The 22,311-nt window shown below is 47.0% G+C and overlaps 2 long non-coding RNA genes, 1 other non-coding gene and 1 pseudogene across 3 annotated transcripts; 1 reads left to right on the top strand and 3 right to left on the bottom strand.

Annotated features, from left to right (window-relative positions):
- Positions 1-462: 462 nt before the first annotated feature.
- LOC139039086 (uncharacterized) lies at positions 463-3,208 on the bottom strand. The gene is made up of 2 exons (XR_011492259.1): positions 2,679-3,208; positions 463-1,320 (listed from the first exon to the last, which is right to left on the bottom strand). It is a non-coding gene; the product is annotated as an uncharacterized lncRNA (long non-coding RNA).
- Positions 1,528-2,530, bottom strand: LOC110138517 (small integral membrane protein 15-like; annotated as a pseudogene).
- Positions 3,209-14,276: 11,068 nt separating the features above from the next.
- Positions 14,277-16,324, bottom strand: LOC139038952 (uncharacterized). Its single transcript, XR_011492055.1, has 2 exons — positions 15,926-16,324; positions 14,277-14,707 (listed from the first exon to the last, which is right to left on the bottom strand). It is a non-coding gene; the product is annotated as an uncharacterized lncRNA (long non-coding RNA).
- Positions 15,407-15,478, top strand: TRNAW-CCA (transfer RNA tryptophan (anticodon CCA)). Its single transcript has one exon. It is a non-coding gene; the product is annotated as a tRNA-Trp (tRNA).
- Positions 16,325-22,311: the final 5,987 nt, after the last annotated feature.

The following is a 22,311-nucleotide window of genomic DNA, read 5'->3' as shown; positions in this document are numbered from 1 at the left end:
TCAGTCCTTTTTTTTAATAGTTTCTTTTTTTATATTCTCATTTTGTTCAAAATTTTCCTGATTTTGTTTAGTTGTCTGTATTCTCCTATAGATCATTAAGCTTCTTTTAACACAATTATTCTGACTTATTTGACAAGTAATTCAGAGATCTCCCTTTTTTTCTTTTTTTGATTTGGTTTCTGGATATTAATTTTGTTCCTTTGATTGGGGCATCTTTCCTTGTTTGTTCATGTGCCTTGTTATTGTTTGCTGAATTTTTTTTAAAAAGTATCAAATTTATTTTAATATCTAGTTTCATTTTTAAATTGAAGCTATTGATAGTTTTTTTGCCATTTACAGTTCATTAATAGAGGTGAGGGAAACATTAATAAGCTATTAATTATTGACAACAAATAAAATTATCAACCATGCATTTAAAAGAGCCATGTTAAAGAGTAAAAAGTTCCAATTATACTATTTAACTGAAGGAAATATCCTTTACCTCTTTATTTCTAATTATAACATTCTCATTTTGACATAATTTACACCATTTCCACCCAATTAATACAATGCAAACAAAATTTTTCCAAATGTTAAGACTTACTTTACCATTTACAACATATAACTGTAACTCTTTAAAATTCCTTAAAAGAAAGTTGAAATTTTAATTTTCACCATGAACCTGTCTGATCAAAAAGTAAAGGACATCATTATCACATGAATTAAAACAATGGAATAAAAACAAAAGTTTTTAAAAGTATCTATATAATCAGCAAGTTATCTGATAAGACATTTTAACTACTTCACATTTCTACTTAGCACAAGTGAGAATAAACTGCTTCTAAGGTACTACAAGGTTTGGCATTTCTACTTTTAAGCTTTAAATCATAGTGTTACTCTACTCAAGTCATTTCTAAGAAAATGGCAGTGTTCATAAGTACAAAAATTATTATATCCAGTAGGTGGTATTCTACATAGTCAAGATAACAGGAAAATTCTTTATAAAATTAGATTCTTAAAAATACAGAATATCTGGTAATTAACAGTATCTCAAAAGCTAAAACGGAGAAGGCAGTGGCAACTCACTCCAGTACTCTTGCCTGGAAAACCCCATGGACGGAGGAGCCTAGTAGGCTGCAGTCCGTGGGGTCACTAAGAGTCGGACATGACTGAGCGACTTCACTTTCACTTTTCATTTTCATGCATTGGAGAAGGAAATGGCAACCCACTCCAGTGTTCTTGCCTGGAGAATCCCAGGGACGGCGGAGCCTGGTGGGCTGCCATCTATGGGGTCTCACAGAGTCGGACACAACTGAAGCGACTTAGCAGCAGCAGCAAAAGCTAAAATGAGAAGAATGCAGAAAATAGAGAAGTACTCACTGAATAATATTATTTTGCTTTGAGGAAACCAGAAATGATTCTATTCCAAGAAATAAGTAATAATGATGAGATGTAATTAATACACCATATATCTTTTAAGCCAAAGCATGCTTTTCTGCTCAGAACAACTTTTTCTCAGTTTTTACATTCTTAATCTCCTTTGTCCAGAACAGGACCCCATTTTAAGCCATTATTTGAATAGAGTTCATAAACTCTATCTAAAGCCACTTTTCTTCACAGGATGTTTTCATTTTAGTATTCATACATAAGCTGCAAAAAGGCAAATGAGAGTTATAAGAATTTGTAGCATAATAAATGCCAATTTACAGTAACTGTCAACAGACTTCTATTCAGAACCCGAAAAGTTGCTACAGTACAGGTGAGAACTACATGATTCTTCCATAGACTCAGACTTCGTTTAGTAATAATGTCATAAGATCCAAAAGGAAACCTTAATGGGTCCTTTCAAGGATGCATACTTTTCCGAACAGTTTTTCTCTGGATGCACAGCCTGTTCATTCTTTCAATCCTTTTTTAGTCGTTTAGCTTTTGCAATATTTTCTTGATGTTTTTGTTTCTTCTTTTCCTCCTTTTCCCTTGCCTCAATCATCTTGGCCAATTTCCAAGACAGCACAGCACTTGCTCAGAAAAGATGGAGTCAGAGCCAAAATAACTAAGGAAGCCATATGAGTCCTTTGCAAAGCATTCCACAGCATACTCAGCCCAAGCCTTTAGTCAAACATCTTCTTGGAGGCCTTATGCTTGAGTAGTAATCTCTGATTTTGTCCAGGGATTATCAGCCAGTCACAATTTCAGATGACCTTTGGTTGGCTGTCTTCTTTAACTCTACCAATACACTTCTGAGAGAAGGCTTCAATTCTATATACTCCTATGCACCTCAATTTTGGGCCCCAAGCGCAAGCAACCTCCATACTTTAAGGAATAAATATTATTCTTCTTCCTTCAGAAAAGGATCCACCAGGCTTGCTCTTCTGACCAGACCCACATGGCACCTGAAGCTAAGCCACCTCAACAGCCACCCACACTTTCCCTTCCTTGTGTTTTCCCCTAGCTCACCCTTCCTCACCAGCGGGGCCAGCAGGGTGTGAACAGCCTGTGGTCCCCAGGAATCAGGGGTTGCCCCCACCACACCCTGGGCCACCGGCGCCATGGCCACCTCCACTGAGCACCAGTCACCTGCCTCCCCTACATCTCACAGGGCACAGTGGGTTCAGACCCCCGCTCCTGACCTATTTGCTGAATTTTATGCTTTGAGAAAAGTTACCTCTCCCAGGCTTTCTACAAGGGAAGGCACTCACCAATTAGCCAAACTTGAACTCTGGGGTCTCTGAAACCTTTTGTGGGCCTGGCTGCAACTTCTCCCGAATGACTTTCCGATTAGGTTTGCCTGGTTCTTCTCCAGGAGCACGTAGGCCTTTGCTCCCTCCAGTGTGCATCTGTGGGACTGCATGTTCCCTGGCTCTCCGTTCTCAGCAACCCCTAGGCATCTGAAGTATGCCAGCTGTCCATTAGCTCCCCAGAGCCTGGCAGATAGATACCAGTCCTCAGAATGCCGGCTGGATTCATGCTCTGCTCTTCTCTCTCCCTCCTGGGGGTGCTACCAAGTCAGGCATCTTCTCCTGATTGGACCAAGCTGCCCTGGCCTCCGTCTGCAGCACCACGGGCCCCCTGGTGCTGGTGCTGCTGAAAACTGCCCTCATTCCTTCTAGATTACAGGCAACCTCCAGACCTCCAAACTGTGTTGGTTCCGTTAGCCCTGGAGTCAGGAGAGACAGACCCCAGTCCCTCCAGTAGCCCTCTGAAAGCCTGGAGTGCTGGTGCACATCTTATGTTCTCTTCCCCACCCCCTGGGATGAGCCACGCCAGCCAGGGGGTGGGCAGTCACAAAGGAAATGAAAGGCTCTTCTTACACTTCTCCATAGAGCTGTTGTTGACTCTGCATTTGCCTGGGGAACTACAGCTTCTTGGAAATGGCACCCCCACTCCAGTGTTCTAGCCTAGAGAGTCCTGTGGATGAAGGAGCTTAGTGGGCTCCAGTTCAAAGAGTCATAAAGAGTCAGACACAGCAACTAAGCACAGCATTGCAACTTCTTAGCTGGTTTCTGAAGTTCTCCTAAAGGTATTTTGGTGTTTCTAGGGTTAATTTGGTGTCTCTATTGGGGATGAGGGCTGAGCCTTCCTATTCTGCCATCTTGCTGGCATCACCCTAAGTCTTCTGTTCATCACCAAGAGATCACATGAGGTGTCAAGACGTATAGAGCATGTTAGTCACTCAGTTGTGGCTGGCTTTTTGCGACCCCATGGACAGTAGTCCACCAAGCTCCTCTGTCTGTGGAATTCTCCAGGCAAGAATACTGGAGTGGGTTACCATTCCCTTCTCCAGGGGATCTTTCTGACCCAGGGATTGAACTCGCATCTCCTGCATTGCAGGCAGACTTTTTACCATCTGAGCCACCAGGGAAGCCCAGGTTGTATAGAGCCCAGTTGTCTAAAAGGTGCTTAACACAAAGACTTTGAATGAAAGGCTGAGTGAGTGACACAGACCAGACAAAACCCCATCTCCTTTAACTAGTGAGGAAACTAAAGACCAGGAATGCCCAAAGTCCACGGCCACCTGCAAGCAAGAGATGGGTCTGCAGTGGGTTGAATAGTGTCACCCAAAAAGGCATGCCCACCATAAACTTCAGTTGCAACTTTATTTGGATATAATAGGGTCTTTGCAGACATAATCCAGTTAAGGGTCTCGAGATTGTCCTGGATTTAGAGTAGGTCACCGTTCTATTGACCGAAGTCCTCCTAAGAGGAAGGAGGGGGAAACTGGAGACAGGGACACAGAATTGAGGATGTCTCATGAAGACGGAAATGGCACCCCACTCCAGTATTCTTGCCTGGGAAATCCCATGGACTGAGGAGCCTGGTAGCCTACAGTCAATGGGGTCGCAGAGTCGGACACGACTGAGCGACTTCACTTTCACTTTCACGAAGACAGAGGTGGCTACAAGCCAAGGACTGCCAGCAACCCCAGCAGCCAGGAAAGAGGCATGAAACATATGCTCCCCCAGAGCCTCCTAGAGAACTAACCCTGCTGCCACCTTGGCTTCAGACCACTGGCCTTCAGGACTGGGAGAGAATAAACTTCTGGCGTTTTAAGCCCCTGGTTTGCGGTTCGTCATTACAGCAGCCCTAGGGATTTAATATAGAATCTAACTTCCCACTCAGAGTTGTAACTTCTATTCCTAATCCCACCACAGATCTTGAAAAGGGAGTTGGGTCTGTTAAAAAAAAAAAAAAGAAAGACAAAAACTACAGTTCCCAAAATGGAGTCACCTGCAAATGAATACTTACTATCTAACCTAACTGCACTCTCGGAGTCTCCCAGGAATGTGAACTTTAACCAGTCAGCTGGAATTAGTGAGGTATCTGCATGATGGAACCCCCCTCTCCCCCCAAAGGAAGGTGACCCTGCCTAAAGCAATCTACTCTAATAGAAACTGCCTTTTTTTTTTCTAGTACTCTTTTGCCTGTAAAAGCCTTCATTTTGTACAGCTCCTCGAATCTCCTTCTGATGTGCTGGATGCAATAAATGCTGTCTGATTCAAGAATCTATGAATAGAGACTTTTCTGGTGGTTCCCTGACTAAGACGGTGCTTCCACTGCAGGGGTCACGGGTTCAATTCCTGGTCAGGGAACTAAGATCCCACCTGCCCCGCAGTGTGGCCAACAAAAAAAAAAACAAATAAGAAAAAAAGAGTTGGAGTAAACACGAAAAAACTGACAGAGCACAGGTATGTTCAGAGTACTTTATTGGTTCCTATGCTAACCTCACAGTAACCCTGAGTGAGGCTCCCGCTGTTGGTCCTCTTTATACCTAGATGGTAAGAGTGAGGGAGTTAAAGACACACCCTAGACCCACGCGAGGGCCAGTGACAGGTGGGACTCCACCCAGGCAGCCCAGCTCCAAAGCCATTCGATTACACTCTCAGGATGTGGGCAGTACGCCCGTCCTCCAGCTGTGATTTCAGATGGACTGTGGAGGGAAGGAGCAGCAGGTCAGTCCCGGGGCGTCAGGAAACCTTGCTGTGACTAGCATTTGTCCCAGCTCACTACTCGGACAGACCCCTTCGTGGACTTCCCGTTGGGAACGCAGAGAAGGTTACGGTCCTCAGGGACAACGTTTGCAATTCTCATCCAGTCTTAATTATTTGGCGGGTACAGTGTTCACTCTCCTCTGGGAGCCAACACAAGACACCTTCAGAAGCAGACTCACAGAATCCACACTCGCAGCCAATTAGACCTGACCTGGACGCAAAGCGCCTCATTTTCTGCGCCCTCAGATTCCCCTCCCAGCTTTCCTCCTAAGCCAGCTCATCTGCGGCGTCGGGCAATTAGCCTCGATACGGTCTACGACGAAGTGAAAAATAAACTGGAGACTTCGCCGTACAGGACACACGCAGACTCCTGGGGATGGAGCCGGGAGAGGGCAGGGAAGGTTGGCGGACTTTCGGGATGGTCACATGGGTGCATGACGTCACTGCGCCCCATTCAGGCTCTCGCGGAGCCGCCTCGGGATTGGCTGCCGGCAGGTGCGGTGGGCGCTAGAGGCCGAGCTCATTGCCGGCAGGCGTCCTCTTTGCGGTCCGGGGTCTTGCGCCTGGGGGCTGAGGCCAGGCCTCGCCCACCTCCCACAGCCAGCCAGGCTTGGGCGTGGCACGCGAGTTCTGCGGGGCCCGCCTGCGCCTCCGCACCTTCTGCCGCCGCCTTCCCGGGGAGCGGGACGGGGGCGCGGTTGGGAGGAGAGTTGCCCTCGGCTCGGGTGGGCCGGGCGGCGTAGGTACAAAAAGGACACTGATGGCCCGTGGGACGGCGCTACAGCCCGGGGACACATTGAGCCTGGAGCGCACTGAACCTCCGGAAACACCCATAAAGAAACTGAGTTAAGAGCGTAGACTGAGTGGTTCAGTGGTTAAAAATCTGCTTTCCGGTGCAGTGGGTGCGTGTTCCATCCCTAACCCTAACCCTAACCCCTACCCCTACCCCGGGGAACTAGATACCCCGTACAGTGCGGCAGCTAACCCTGTGGGCTGCAACTCCCGGGCATGTGCCCCACAGTGGGGAGAAGCCGGAGTGCCACTACTGAGACCGGATGCCGCCAAAAATAAATATTTTATTTATTTTTTTCTTTTCCTCTTTTCTTTTTTTCTCATTTATTTTTATTAGTTGGAGGCTAATTACTGTACAATATTGTAGTGGTTTTTGCCATACATTGACATGAATCAGCCATGGATTTACATGTGTTCCCCATCCTGAACCCCCCTCCCACCTCCCTCCCCATCCTGTCCCTCTGGGTCAACAGTGAAAAATAAATATTTTAAAATATAAAGTTTAGAACTCTCAGCTCCCAAAAGTGTGGAGAGTGCAGTTCTTTCCGGAGGAACCCTGGGATTGGGTTACTGGTGTTTTTTCTGGAGTAGGTTGAGGCCCTCAGTCCTGGGCTGAAATTTTTAGAAGCGTTTTGGGAGCCTACAGTTATTCCTGTTTTATTCTTAGGAACATTTCCCTTCAGATAGAGAAGCTATAGATAGACTGAGCAACAGATTAAACATTCAAAATATCTCTACAAAAATGGCAGAGTCCTTATACTGTGACAGTATGAATGGAAGCCCAAAGCAGAAAAATCTTTCTGGGAAAGTTAAAAAATAGCACAAGGCTCTTCCAGGGGAGTTATTTCACATGAGAAAGAATGGAGGAAAATGCAGAAAGACTTGCTGACCTGTATCCTTCAGTCCTGTGGTGCTTGTAACTGCCCAGCAATGAGATGGAAGAAAGAGCCTGTAGACAGTGACAGAGGCATGAGTGTTTTTTGGATGGTCACCTTAACAGGTCAGAAGCAAAGGTCCTGGAGCAACTCCCCACCGAGTACAGGGGAGGTCAAGCAGGACATGGCAGCAGTCTTCACTGGAGGGGGGCTGCTCTCGGTTGTAGGGAGCATGATGTTACAAGCACCCCTTGGTCAACAGGGGGACTCCCACACAGCTCTCAGTTAGCAGCAGTCATGAAGGCTGATGTCTCCTGATGATGACCAAACATACTGGAGCCATTCTGGTCCTTGGGCTGGAACAAATTTTAGCTGGGGGTCAGGCTGATCACTGGAGAAGGCAATGGCAACCCACTCCAGTATTCTTGCCTGGAGAGTCCCATGGACAGCAGAGTCTGGCAAGCTACAGTCGCAAAGAGTTGGACATGACTGAACAACTAACACATACACACACAGGCTGATCATTCCGGCGATTCCTGATTAAACTTGAAGATTAAGACGGGGATGCAGGGACTTCCCTGGTGGTCCAGTTGTTAAGAATGCAGGGGACTCAGGTTCGATCTGTGGTCAGAGAGCTAAGAGCCCACATGCCATGAAGCAACTAAGCCCATGAGCCACAGCTAGAGTCCCTGTGTGAAATGATGAGCCCATGTGCTGCAACTAAGACCAGAAGCAGCTAAATAAATAAATATTTTTAAAGAAATAGACGAGAAGCAATCTTTTGCATAGCATAAAGGTGAGGCAGGGCCAGTGGGGCATGGGATGTACAGAGAGCAAGAGAGCAGCCATTTATGGGGACTGACAGACCATACAACCATAGAAAAAGGCAGAGTTGCATGAAGAATTCAGGAGTGTATTGGTTGTGAAGACTAAATGAGGTAACATATAAAATACCTACTGGGACATCCCTGGTGGTCCAGGAGTTAAGATTTCGCCCTTGAAACGCAGGGGATGAGGGTTGAATCTCTGGTCCCAGAAATAAGATCCCACATACCACAGGGCAGCTAAGCCCATGCTCCACAAGAGAAACCTACCAGCCTCAATAAAGACCCAATGCAGCCAAAGAGTAAAATGTGTACTTTGGTGCCAGGGACATGGTAGGTCCTCATAAAAGTGATAAAATTGCAAAGATCTGAGTTTCCAGATGACTCAGAGTAGGTTTATGAATCATTTTGTGGTGATGATTCCCTGATTTACATATCTGTCAGATAGTACAAGGTCACACTGGCTGTCCTGGGGACCCAAATAGGGTGATTTGGTTGGACTCCATTAATGCCTAATCAGAGAAGAACAATACACTTTTGAGAGGGAGAGAAATAACACAAGAATGTAAGGTGGAATAGGGGCTGTGCGGTAGCCATCTTCCAGCTCACATGACTCTGAGTAAGCACTGACAGCAGGCTTGCTTACTGCTTGTGCCTGGAGAGAGCCCAGCATTAGGTTAAATCACATCTCACCCCACAGCCCTGGGCAGTCCTGACAGCCCCACAGTCATGAACTCTGACATGTCTGTGGAAGCCTAGTAGACATGCTAAGAATCAGGAAACAGGGACATCCCGGTGGCCCTGTATGTTGACTCCGAGCTACCAATACAGGGAGGGTAGGATGAACAGATTCGATCTCTGGTCAGGAAACTGCTGCAACTTAAAAAAAATCTTTTTAGAAACATATTGTGCTCTTTGGAGCTCGTTTTCAAAGCACTACTTGGCTTACAATCCTTTTATTATTATTATTTATTATATCACAGTTTAGATAGAGGCAAGTTGCAACCCATGGAATGTAGCCTGCCAGGCTCCTCTGTCCATGGGATTTCCCGGGCAAGAATACTGGGAGTGGGTTGCCATTTCCTCCTCCAGGGAATCTTCCAGACCCAGGGATGGAACCTGCATCTCCTGTGTTTCCTGCACTGTTAGGCAGGTTCTTTACCACTAAGCCATCTGGGAAGCCCTTAGAATTGAGGACTCCATGGCAAAGAAAAGTTGGGTAACTTGTCTGGTGTCACACAGATAGTAGGTGGCAAAGACAGGACTGGTATGCTTGCCACCTCCTTGGTAGAGGGAACCTTCCACAGTAATGTTCCTTGTCTAAGTTTAAACCCATATTTAAATCCTGATGAATAGGGACAGGCTCTTCCTTTTATCGTTCTTCCATGTTGGAAGACAGGTGTTTTAGTTCCCAGAGGATGGCACTGTCTCCATTTGACTGTTGATGGAATTTCAGGCCCCTGTCTGTCATCAAGGCCTCTCTGTGTGTGCAGCACCCAGTTCCCATCAGCTGCATCTGGTGAGTGACAGCTAGGAGGGTCTTTGATTTAGTAAAATGCCAAAGCTCTCTCTAGGCTGGGGACTTCCCTGGTAATCCAGTGGCTAAGACTCTGCCCTCCCATCGCAGGGGGCCCTGTGTTTGATCCTGGTTGGGGAACTAGATCCCACATTCCACAACCAAGACCAATGCAGCCAAATAAACAAATAAATATATTTTTAAAAAAGGAAAAGAAGGGCTTCCCTGGTGGCTCAGTGGCAAAGAATCCACCTGCCAATGAAGGAGACACAGGTTCAATCCCTGGTCTGGGATCCATAACTACTGAGCCCACGTACCCTAGAGCCTGTACTCCACGACAAGAGAAACCCCCACAATGAGAAGCCCATGCACCACAACTAGAGAGCAGCCCCCACTTGCTTCAACTAGAGAAAAGTCCAGGCATCAGTGAAGACCCAGCACAGACAAAAATAAATAATTAAAAATATTTTTTTAGTAATAGAAGATTGACAATCCCAAGTGCCACAACTAAGACCAAATAAATTAAAAAAAAAAAAATCTCCAGGCTGAAGAACGTCTCCAGAAACAAGTATAGTCAACACTGTCACATGGGGCAAAGTCGAGAAAGTCACACTTATTGTCACATGGAATAACTGGACAGGACCCTCGCCCCAGTCTCCCCTGACCACAAACAAGCATGGCAACCTTCTCATTAGATCAGTGAAGACATTTGAGCCCTGACAGATCAGCCAGACTTACTTGGGTTTATACCGAACCACGTCCTCAGCAAAACCAAAACCTAAGAGGGTCACAGAAGTTTTAAAAGGGAAGGACAGGCAGGGAGGTGCAGACTGGTTTCAACTGTAATCCTTTTGAATTTTCCTATTTTGAGGGAGGGCTTTTTTTCCTAATCAAGGTTTTCAAGGCACAGAGCAACGAAGGAAAACCTGGCATAATACAAAATCGTCATGAAAATAGAAATGCCTGAAATTCAAGACTCCCTGTCTACACAAATAACCAGAGTATAACAGGAATGACAAGAGTTTTATTTGAGTCAAACAGAACTGTAGCCTGGGAGACAGCCTTGGAGGAGCTGCTTCGGAGAAGCATGGTTTTCAACGCAGTTTTATATCTTGTCAGAACAAAGGACATCAAACAAGTCCAGGGTACATTCCTTCAAGGCTTCAAAAACAGATGAGCAAATACACAGCAAGTAGAACGGCCTTGGTGCCTGGGAAAGGAGTCTTACCATGGAAGGAGAAACCAACACTGGCGTCCCAGGAGGGGAGTCTTTTAATATATATATATATTTTTAACATAGACATTCTTTGCTTCTGGTCTGTGAACCCGTTAATGATCAAAGCAGATGTACAATGTACATTTGATAGGCCATAAACAGGCTGTTCTAGTTAGCATGAAATTCAAGTTAACTCCTGTATAAACCTGAATGACTTTCCCATACCTCAATATGTGAAAACTTCTTCCATTATCCCCAAATCTGTATTTTTAAAACTTTCTTTCTTTTTTTTTTTTTTTTTACCTCTGTGCCATGGCCAGAGACATCCTTCTCCCATCATGGGATGTAGTGGCTTTTCTTCTCAATTAATCAGGAGGCCACAGCTTGGAGGAGTCCTGTCCTTGGCCTGGGCCTCCAGATTACCCAATATTGGTTTCTAATATTCCTAATGAAAACAATTTTTAAGTTTCTTTTTTTTTTTTTTTTTGGACTATTGTAAAAGCCTTTATTGAATTTGTTACAACATTGCTTCTGTTGTTTTATGTTTTGGTTTTTTTGGCTGCAAGGCATGTGGGATCAGGGATCAAACCTGCACCACTGTTAGGAGAATTAAGATTGAAGTTTTGTTCAGGCTTCAGAGACAAAGAAAGCAGAGCAGGCCTCTGAATTGTCCCTAATCTGCCTGGATGCCACCCTGGCTACGTGCCTGCCTGCACTTGCACCGACTTTTACCAGCCAGCTGGGCGGCATCATAGATAAGATAGGGAGTGAGTCTTGGAATTCTCCTGAGCCATGGAGATCCAACCAGTCTCCCGGGCCTGGAGAATATCAATGCTCACAAGATAAAACAGACAGTATTAACATGAAACCAGAGCTGAAGTTTGCTCACAGATTGATGGCTATATCAGTTTGTGGCCTGGAATTTTAAGCAGGAACTTCAGAACTGAAGTTTTGAAGTCTGACCCATGAAGTGGGCTCACTGCCTGGGACCTTTTCCCAGTTCAGACTCCGGATTTGCTGTGACACGGGATTTCCCAATGTTGTTTAAGTCTGGATGTTGGTTAAAACCCAGTCTAATGATGTATCCTCTGCTGTTTCTTTCTCTTTTAATGTTAATATATTGAAAGGAAGGTAGATAATTCTTTAATAAATACTGACATTGTTCATTTGTTTGCAACAAGTGATTAATTTTGTTAACAAATCCTTTGAACCTGAGATGAAAGTTAAAACTTTTGGCAGAACAACACTGCTGCATTAGAAGCAAAGTTTAACCACTGGGTTGCCAGGGAAGTCATTACAGTGAACAATTAAATGTCCCATCACTGCATTCTTCCTCCGTAACAGTTACCCCTGGAGTCTCAATACAACGTCTCTTTATTCAGGGAGCTCATAAATATAAGCACTTGCCAAGGCCAGCCCCTGTGCTCACTCCCTTGGAAATTAGACTGAGCTGTGGATCTTGGGTTTCACTGTCACCAACACAGCTCTGATGAGAATGATCTGCACGTACATCTTTCCATCCATCCTTAACTGGTTCTTTAGTACCTGTTCTATAGAAGGGCAGATGTTTGGACAGAAGCATTTTAAAAACATGTGCCATGTTACAATCCAAAGAGCTAGTTCCAGTTTATGTTCTTTTCCAGTCCTAAGTGAGAATATCTATTTCCCCATACACCTTTGTCACTGATGGCAGTTATCCCTTTTTTGTATTTAATTGGACATTGATGGTTTTGTCATTTTGAAAATTTCTATATTTTGCAGGAGTTTTTTTGTTTTTTTTGTTTTTTTTTTGCATAATAGAGTTTAGTTCTAAAATAAGGAAGCAGTTCTTTTTTATTTCTGGGCATCAGCAGAATTTTGGTGAATAGCAGGGCTGGAACTAGGGTGAAGCAAGTGAGGCATTCTCCGAGGGGTGGGGACTTATCTCCACAGTTAAAGTTTAAAAAAATTTTTTAAATAAGATAAATTTTTTAAATGCAGTCTTTTGAAAAATAAAAATTGTTGGACTTCCCTGGGGACCCAGGGACTAAGCCTCCCAGCCTCTGTGGCATGGGCTGCAAGTTCAATCCCTAGTGGGGGAATTAAGATCCCCATGCCTCAGGCGTGGTCAAAAAATACAAATAGATGCAAAAAATCCATGATGAACAAACAAGCCAAGTTTTAAGAGGAGTTGACTCTGGAGGATTTCCCTAGCCGGTCAGTGGTTAAGGCTCCGTGCTCCCATTGCAGCGGGCATGGGTCCGATAACCCTGAGGCAGGACCAAGGGAAAAAAGAGGACCTGATTGATGCTGCACAACTGCATGCCTGCCTCACTCCTTCGCTCTGGTCTGCCCTGGCGGGGACGGCACTCACTTTTAAAAGGGCCCCCAGATGCCATCCGTACAAACCTCTGCCTTCCCTCCATCCGAGTGCATCACGACACTGGCGTCCACATCCCAGGAGGAGGGGCCCTGGCCTGAGTATCCAGAACTCTGAGTCAGGTTTCAAGGGTGTCTCTGACCTTTCCTTGAGTTGAGGCATTCTTTCCAGGAGATTCTGGGCCCTCGACATCCGTGGAAAAGGCACTGGCTCCTCCTCACAGTGACCCTGCTGTGCGGCCAGGGCTGGAGGTTTGCGGGGAGGAGGGACGCGAGAGAGTGACCAACCCGAAGGTGCATCCAGAGCTCCTTCACTCCCTCCCCTCTCTCGGCCCCCCATTTCTCCTCCACCCCTAGCAGGGTACACTTCATCCCGGCCATCAAAAGCGATAAGGAGGTGACTCAGGGCTCTGGCTCCCTGGCATCTGGACACGGAACCAGCAATGGTGCTTTGGGCTGGCAGGCTCTTTTCCTGGAAGATCAGGGATGAAGCCTCCAGTCTCTGATGCCCTGATGACCTTGGGTCCACCTCAAATGCTTCCAATGTCATACGCAGCCACAAACACAGAGACTGCCTCAATCCCTTTCCATTGACAAGTAGAAGCTCTGGTGGTCTCAGCTGCTCCCTCCAACCCACACTGCCCACCCCATCCCCCAACCCCGAGCACCAGACACAGTTTTCCTTCCTCCCATAAAGGCTTCCCTCTCTCCTTCTCTAAAGAACGCCAGGACCTTCAGATGTCCTGGCAGTTATTTAATTAACTGATGCCTCTTGTTCTTAATCAGGCCAGTAGAGCACTCTTTCTTACTTCTACCTTTTTAACTTAGGAGCATATTTACTCACTTATTAAATAGTTTTGCCTTTCTTATCCAATAAAAAGGAAAAGTACTGTTCAAAAGCAGGGACTCAGGATTCCCATGAAGTGATCAATGTGCCCTTTAAAATTACGATACACCATGTGCTAAGTCGCTTCAGTCATGTTCTGCTTTGTGCAACCCTATGGACTGTAGCCTGCCAGGCTCCTCTGTCGATCGGATTCTCCAGGCAAGAATACTGGAGTGGGTAGCCATTTCCTCCTGCAGCGGATCTTCCTGACCAAGGGATTGAACCCGCATTTCTGGCATTGCCTGCATTGGCAGAGGATTCTTTACCACTAGTGCCACCTGGGAAGCCCTGCCCTAAAATTATGCTAGGAAATGTATGAACAAACATATGGGGACATATAGTGACCAAGTGAGAATATTTTTTTTTAAAGTTATGTACAGTATAATCTCATCTCAAAAATGCACTGGAAGAGGGATGCTAACGTCTTTCTCAGTCTGGGAGCCAGATACACGAGTATTATCACTTTGTGAAAATTCACGGTTGATTTTCCGTGTGTGTGTTAGTTGCTCAGTCCTGTCGAACTCTTCGACCGTTTGAGCTGTAGCCTATCAGGCTCCTCTGTCCAAAGGATTTTTCAGGCGAGAATACTGGAGTGCGTTGCCATTTCTTTCTCCAGGGGATCTTCCCTGACCCAGGGATTGAGCCTGTGTCTTTTGCATTACAGGCAGATTCTTTACCCACTCAGCCAGCAGGGAAGCCCTTCTGGGTGTATACTATCCATTACTTGAAAGTTCAATAACCGATTTGGGAAGTAGAGATAGCTGATAAAAATCTGCAAAAAACAAAACAAAACAAAACCAATCAATACCTCTGGGTGGTGGATGGTCAGAGATTCCAATTTTCTTCCAGGCACTGTTCTGGTTTTCTTCAAAGAAATGTTTAATTCTATGGTTCAGAAACAATAATTATAAATCAACTATGTTGTTGTTTAACTGTTAAGTCGTGTCCAACTCTTTTGTGACCCCAGTGGACTTGTATCCCGCCAGGCTCCTCTGGCCATGAGATTTCCCAGGCAAGAACACTGGAGCAGGTTGCCCGGTCCTCCTCCAGGGGATTTTCCCCACCGAGGAATCGAACCGCGGTCTCCTGCATTTGGAAGCTGGTTCTTTACCGCTAAGCCACCAGGAAAACTCTAAAACCAGCTGTACTTCAAATAAAAACAAAAATTGACAAATGCAATGAACTAATTTGCAAAGTAAAAAAAAATAATAAAGTTGTTGCATTTTTCAAGCTCGTTTATCAACTTCTGACCCCCGTCTTGCGGGGGTCTCTGAAAGGAGCCCCACCCTCCAGAAATCCGCTCTGCCCGGCAGTCGCTCGCGGCATCGCCTCCCCAGGCCGCGCATGCGCATGGGCCCGGCTCCGCCCCTCTGAGTGGGTGGGGGCGGGGTGAATGAAACGCCAGCGGTCTGCCGCGCGGCGGCGCAGCCTCAGCAAGGCCTTTAGCTCCCGGGTAGGTTGTGTTTTCTGTGACCTCGTGGCGCAATGGTAGCGCGTCTGACTCCAGATCAGAAGGTTGCGTGTTCAAGTCACGTCGGGGTCAGACTGGGTTTTTTTCCTCCCAAAGTACAGGGGCAGTAGGAGTGGAGTCCAGTCCCATCTCAAGAAATTTCACCTCGCGCAGGTGTATTATCCTGCCGGCCCGACGGCTCGTCGGCTCTTTTTCCTCCCGTCGCGAAGGCAGAGCTGATGCTCACGGTCCTTCCCGGGACCCGCAGGGAGCTGCTCGCCGGGCCTCTGAGCCACCCCTTCCCGAAGTCAGCCCCTCCCGCCCGGCTCACGTCTCCCCTCCGCAGCCCCGCTACCCGGAGGGACTCCTGGCGGGAGGTGTCCCCGCGGGCTCCGCAGGTGGCCCTCCTCTGACCTCTCGGCGGGCTCGGCTGGAAGGTCCAGTCCGCAGGTCTGGTGGCCTTGGAACCCACACCCGGGGCTGAACAGCGGCGGGGGCTGCTCGTGCTCGCCCCCCCACCCCAATCTCCCCGCCCCGGACCTGGGGAAGGACGGCCGAGCTCTGCGCTGCTCCGATGCCTGGAGACGCCCGGACAGGTGGAGCCCGGCTTCCATGCAGGTTCTGGGACCCGCTAGCGGGTGGCGAGCGCGATCCTGAGGGAGACCAGGACTGGCCCTGCCCCGGAGCGGGCGGAAGAGCCAGCCATAAAGAGCCAGCGTTTCAAATCTCAAATGACGAACAAACCCCCAGGATCAGAGCTGCCTGCAGACGGGTGCAGGGCTGCAGAGCCTGAGGAGCTGCAGGCTCAGGCAGCTCAGGGTGGCTGTTCTCTTGCTCTCTGTCCATCCTCTGCTGGACCAGGGCCCGCTTCCCCTACACCTTGCGCTCAGGACTGACCTGCCTGCCTAGTGGCCCCAGGACCCACTTATCACAGGGGCAGTGAGGGGCTGCCCTCTGCTGGTCTCCCTGGTAACTAATGAGCCCACCCGAGGTAGTTTCCCGTATAACCGCAGTCTCCCCTTCCCAGGGAGAAGGCAGCCGTCCTGTCCACCTCTCCGTCCACTGCACACGGTGGGCTGTAGCTCCAGGACTTTCTTCAGAGGCGTTAAGTTCCTCCATATTCAATCATCCATGTCTCTGTTGCTGACTCTGGCTCTCTCTTCTACCTTCAAACTGGGCAAGCACAAGGCTGGTAGTCTCGCAGACCACCAGGAGCACATCTGTACAAGCCCAGACCTCACACGTGGAAAGGAAAAACATGTCAAGCGGTTCTTCGAAGGAGACGATGAGAGACCAAGGGAGTACTGGGGAGATTTCCCTTTGGGTTCAGGGCAGCTTGTGAACCTGGTTGGAAGAATTGGGAGATTAGATCCAAAGGGAGTAGCCCTTAGTTTCGTGAATGACAATGTAAAAAGACTCCTCTGGGTTCCTGAAAAAATAATAAAACCCACAGGATCCACCCTTCACCTACAGCTGTTCAGTTTCCCTCACCCTCGTGACCAGAAGAGGAAGGAATGTGGAAAGGCAGACACAGAATGACCTGGTCGCAGGAGCTAATAATCTATGGACATTACCAGAAAACGTGGTGAAGGTGATTCTCAAAAATGGCTTTTCATACCACTTGGAATAACTCTTCTTGCATATTGTCAGTGAAATTTATGTATGTTTTTAACTGTACAGTTTGAGTAAAGGAGATGTACATGAAACAAAAAGAATTAATAGATTTTAATTAATTTTAATAGAATTAACATGACCTAAATTTTAAAAGAATATCAAATGTATGCAGCAATATTGTGTTTATTTTGTTTAAAAATTTTCATAAATGAAAAACAACATCAGAAAATGAATTACTAAGTAAAATAAAAAATTTTTTCTCTCTGGAAAAATAAAGCAAGTTGCGCAAAACTTTAAACACACAAAATATGTAAACACATACTCTGCATGTTAATGTGTAGGACTGTGGGTGGGAGACACACCAGCTCTGGGAGAGCGGTAAACACTGACTTGTCCTGAGTTGGCAACAGGGATGAAAGTTGGAAAAGCTGCCAGTTACTGATCAAAGGTGGGGTGTTTGAGACCCACTGTTACAAGGGGTTGTTGTTTAGCTTCCAGGTTTTTATAGGAGATGACAGGCTGCCTTCCTGGGCTGGTCACCGTCGATAAGGGGTTGGTTTCCTGGGCGTGCTGCTGCCCACTGTGAGTTGGGCTCTATTTTTATACTGGTTTGGCTATCATCCATGTGTATATTCAGTCTCTCAGAGGGTGTTTATTCCCCAGCTGTCTCCCTGCAGGGTCGCTGGAAACCTCGGCCTGGACAAACGTCCATGGTTCCTGTGGAGTGACCCTGCCACAGGCCCTCTCTGTCCCCAAGTGCTGGGACCCACGCCTCCCCTCAGGTCTGCAGGCCCAGGGCTGACAAGGCACCCCACTGCTCCCAGCCTCAGGCCAGTGTGCTGTCCAGGACTCTGGGGCTGGGGCTCCCAGGGAAGATGAGTCTCTGGAGACCGCTGCTGCTGGACTCAGGAGACTGAAACTCTCCAGAGGACTCTGGATGCATCCTGGCATCCCTGGCTGCAGGAGATGCATGGTTTTGGGCATCAGAACCTACCCCCCAGTAAGTAGGTGAGCATAAATTGTGTGAGTCTGTGTGCCTGAGGCCAAACAAACTAAAATGTAGGCATTTGGAGCAGAGAAAGGTTTATTGCAGGATTAAGCAAGGGGAATGGGTGGCTTGTGTAGTCCTCAAATGCTGAACTCTCTGAAGGATTTCAGCAAACATCTTAAAAAATATTCATTTATTTGGCAGTACCATATCTTAGTGGCGGCACGCAGGACCTGCAGACTCTTCACTGCAGTATGCATGATCTTCAGTTGCAGTTGCAGCATGGAGAATCTAGTTCCCTGACCAGGAAACAAACCAAGGCCCCCAGCATTGGGAGCATGGAGTCTAAGCCACTGGACCACCAGGGAAGTCCCAGCAAAGCATTTTGAAAGGCCAGGGTAGGGAGGGTGTCCCCAGGGTCTGTGGTCAGCTCGTTTGCAATTCTCTGATTGGTTGATGGTGAGGGGTCACAGGGGTTCACAGTATCAGTCCTTAGGCCCCTAGGTCTGGGGCTCTTAATCAAGTGTGAGTTTCTCCCATTTGGTGGTGGTTTTTTAACATATACTTAACATATTTTAACATAATACTCTTTAACATAATACTTCCTGCAAACCCAGGAAGTTTTCCTGAGATGCTGTGATCTGGAAACTTCACAGAGGAGCTACAGCAGCGGGGTGTGGGGGAGGCGGTCTGTCCTAGGAAGGCCCCGCAAGGTCTCAGCAGCACAAACCAAGGTCTTCGACCTGCTTCCTCTTCCCCCCACATGCCCACTTGAACTTGAAATTCATTACACCAATCTTCAGGTGTCAGTGCCACTTCCCGCCTTGTGGCGGGGCAGCCTGGCTCGAGGGGTGACCTCAGCCCTGGGGGACATGACCAGGGTAGGGGGGTCCCTGCGACCCGGCTCACTAGAGCTGCCTTTTGCGGAGACGATGCTAGAAAACTGAAAGAAAGAGCGTGAGGTCTGCCGACTTTGTGCTCCAGGGAACACACGTTCTCCAGGGGACACACTGAACTGACAGTGGCGGAGAAGGGAGATGAAAGCGGCCGAGGGAAACCTGGATGTACCTCCAAGTGTCCTGAGCAGACAGCAGAAGGTGATCTCATTTGTACAAAACACACCCTGCTCCACAGGCTGGAGAAGAACACATCAGATCATCAGCACTGCTTCTCTAGGGTGGTGAGGTATTTGCCTGTGTCTTCTCACTTTTCACCAACAGTAAAGAATCTGGAATCCAGTATGCCCATCTGGAGCCCAGCCCTACCTCTGTATGACCTGGGCAATTACTGTCACCTCTCAGTGTCTGGTTCAGGCAGTAAAGAACCTGCCTGCAATGCAGAAGACATAAGAGACTCGGGTTCAGTCCCCGAGTTGGGAAGATCCCTTGGAGGAGGAAATGGCTACCCACTCCAGTTTTCTTGTCTGGAGAATTCCATGGACAGAGGAGCCTGGCAGGCCACAGGCCATGGGGTCACAAAGAGTTGGACACGACTAAGCGACTAACACACACATTCAGTGCCTGATGTCCTTGTCTGTAAAGTGGGAGCCACCAGGGTTCCTGGCTCGGAGGACAAATGAGAGGACTGAGGGGGTGGATTTACACAGGGGGCTTCAGACACTACAGACCCTCCTGCTGTGCTCAGAATTTTTCTGTTATTGCTGTTTCCAAGGCCAAACCCTCTTCTCAGTAAAAGAGGATTGCATCAGCGGAACCACAGGGTGTCCTGCCTCCCCTCTAACCCAGACACTCTCTGTGCTGTGTGCTGTGACAGGGCCCTGCAAAACCCTGCTAAGGTCCCCCACCTGGGCCTCCAAACTGGCCCCCAGGTGGGGATTCCGACCACAGGTGGGAACCCAGCAAGGAGGAAGCAAGATTGCAGCAGCCAGCAGAGGGCGCCAGAGGCGAACCCAGCCGAAGCGGGCCGTTAACCGCGAGCATCTTTTTCCCTCCAGCGAAGCGAACCCCGAGCCTTCCTGTTTGAGCGCCTGGGGGAGAATTTCTGGAAAGCGATGTGACCCTCACCTGTTTTCAAGTGGTCATCTAACACTTTCACCGTTATGTAATCGTTGCAGGGGTTGGCATATTGTAAATAGTAACGTGTTAAAATAAAAGGGCTACATCATTAGTTTAACTATAACCCAGGAAATATTAATACCGCCAGGAATTGATACTAGGATGAATTTAAAAATATAAGAACAAGCTCTTTATTAGACAGTCTGCATGTTTCCTCTTTTTCTTTGTATTTTCAGTCCCACCCTGCCATAAATGTATAATAATATGATATGCTTTTAAAAGTATACTTCTCTCTACAAAGATACAAATGAAAATTATAAAACATAATTTCATAAAATTAAAATGTGGACTTCCCTGGTGGTCCATTGGTTAAGACTCCGCACTTCCAATTCAGGGACTGTGGGTTCAATCCGTGGTTAGAGAATTAAGATCCCATGGGCCACACAGCAAGGCTGAAAAACTTAACAAAATAAAATATCTTATTTCCTGAGACCCTAGAGATCTGAAGTGTTCATTTTTCTTTGGAATTGAATTAACACTATAATAATGTTAACACAGTACTGATACAAACTGTACAAGTTTTGATAGTAAAATTTGAAATGATCAAATTGCCTCTCTAAACAAATCTTAAATTTTATACCAGAATATAGCTGATTAACAAAGTTGTGTTAACGAATAGTCTCTTTGTTTGGCACTTCAGAAGTGTTTACACGCTGGGATGGCACCTCTAGGGAGGAGCTGGCTGGGTAAGAAGTGGCTTTTTCTTGACAAAAGACTCTGTCAGGGAGAAAAATGTTTTCCTCTGCCCTTCTAGGTTCTTCTGGCTGGTCTAAGAGAGACAGAGTAACAGGAGAAAATAAGTACAGTTTAATGTTGAAACCATTTACCTCAGATAGGGACTTGAACTCGGCCAAAACCCATGGTCTTCCAACTAAAATCACAGACCTGGTTTCAGCACCTGATGGAGCTCAGGTTCTTAATGTCTCATCGCAGAAAGCATTCAGTGAGAGACAAAATGATAGATAAGAAGTGGATTTATTCAGAGAGAAACACATTCCACAGACAGAGTGTGGGCTGTGTCAGAGGGTGAGTATGGCCTTGAGATGTCATGTGGTGAGTTTTCAAGGGCTGGGTGGTTTCACAGGCTAAACCACAGGCTAATGAGGGGAAGATTATTCCAATTGTTCTGGGGAAGGGGCAGAGATTTCCAGGGATTGGGCTACCACTCACTTTCTTTTCCCCCCAAGTTCTTCACTATTCTGTTTTATATATATATATACATATGTATAAAATTAAATTTATTTATTTATTTTAATTGGAGGATACTGGCAATATTGTGATTGTTTTTGCCATGCATCAACATGAACCGGCCATGGGTATATATGTGCCCCCCCAATCCTGAACCCCCCTCCCACCTTCCTTTCTAACTGGCTTTGGGTCCCCTGCTTCATACATAGACTTTTTGATCTTTGACGGTTGACTTTAGAACTCTCATGGTGCCTCTGGGTGTGTCATTTAGCTTGCTGATGTGTTACAGTGATGTGTTACTGAGGACCAAGGTCTAGGCCTCTGAGTCATCTAGGTTGTGCCCTGCTCCTTCCCTCCTGTTTCAATATCAGAGACTTCCTGGGGGTCCAGTAGCTAGCACTTTGGGTTCCCAATGCAGGGAGCCTGGGTTCCATTCCTTGTCAGGGAACTAGATCCCACATGCCACAACTAAGACCTGGGACAACCAAATAAATAAATAGGACACAATGGATACTCTTTAAGGCCCATCCAGCATTAATACTCTAGTCTTTTCTTCAGCCTTTTTACTCTGAGTGTGGTCCTCAAACCTGCAGCAGAGACTGCCTGGGAGGAGAAATGCAGACCCAGACCCCACCCCAGCGCCACTGACCCCTTGTTCATCATTCAGTTTTGTTTGACTCTCTGTGACCCCAGGGACTGCAACACGTCAGGCTTCCCTGTCCTTCACTATCTCTTGGAGTCTGTTGCTCAGACTCATGTCCATTGATTCGATGATGCCATCCAATCATCTCATTCTGTCACCCGCTTCTCCTCCTGCCCTCAATCTTTCCCAGCATCAGGGTCTTTTCCAATGCGTCAGCTCTTCGCATCAGGTGGCCAGAGTAGTAGAGCTTCAGCTTAGGCATCAGTCCTTCCAATGAATATTCAGGACTGATTTCCTTTAGGATGGATTGGTTTGATCTCCTTGCTGTCCAAGGGACTCTCAGGAGCCTTCTTCAACACCACAGTTCGAAAGCATTGATTCTTCAGCACTCAGCCTTCTTTATGGTCCAACTGTCACA

This window comes from Odocoileus virginianus, chromosome 17, assembly GCF_023699985.2.
Source record: "Odocoileus virginianus isolate 20LAN1187 ecotype Illinois chromosome 17, Ovbor_1.2, whole genome shotgun sequence".
NCBI classification, from domain to species: domain Eukaryota; kingdom Metazoa; phylum Chordata; class Mammalia; order Artiodactyla; family Cervidae; genus Odocoileus; species Odocoileus virginianus.
Note: the sequence above shows the minus strand (reverse complement) of the source record. Positions and strands in the feature narration are given on the sequence as shown.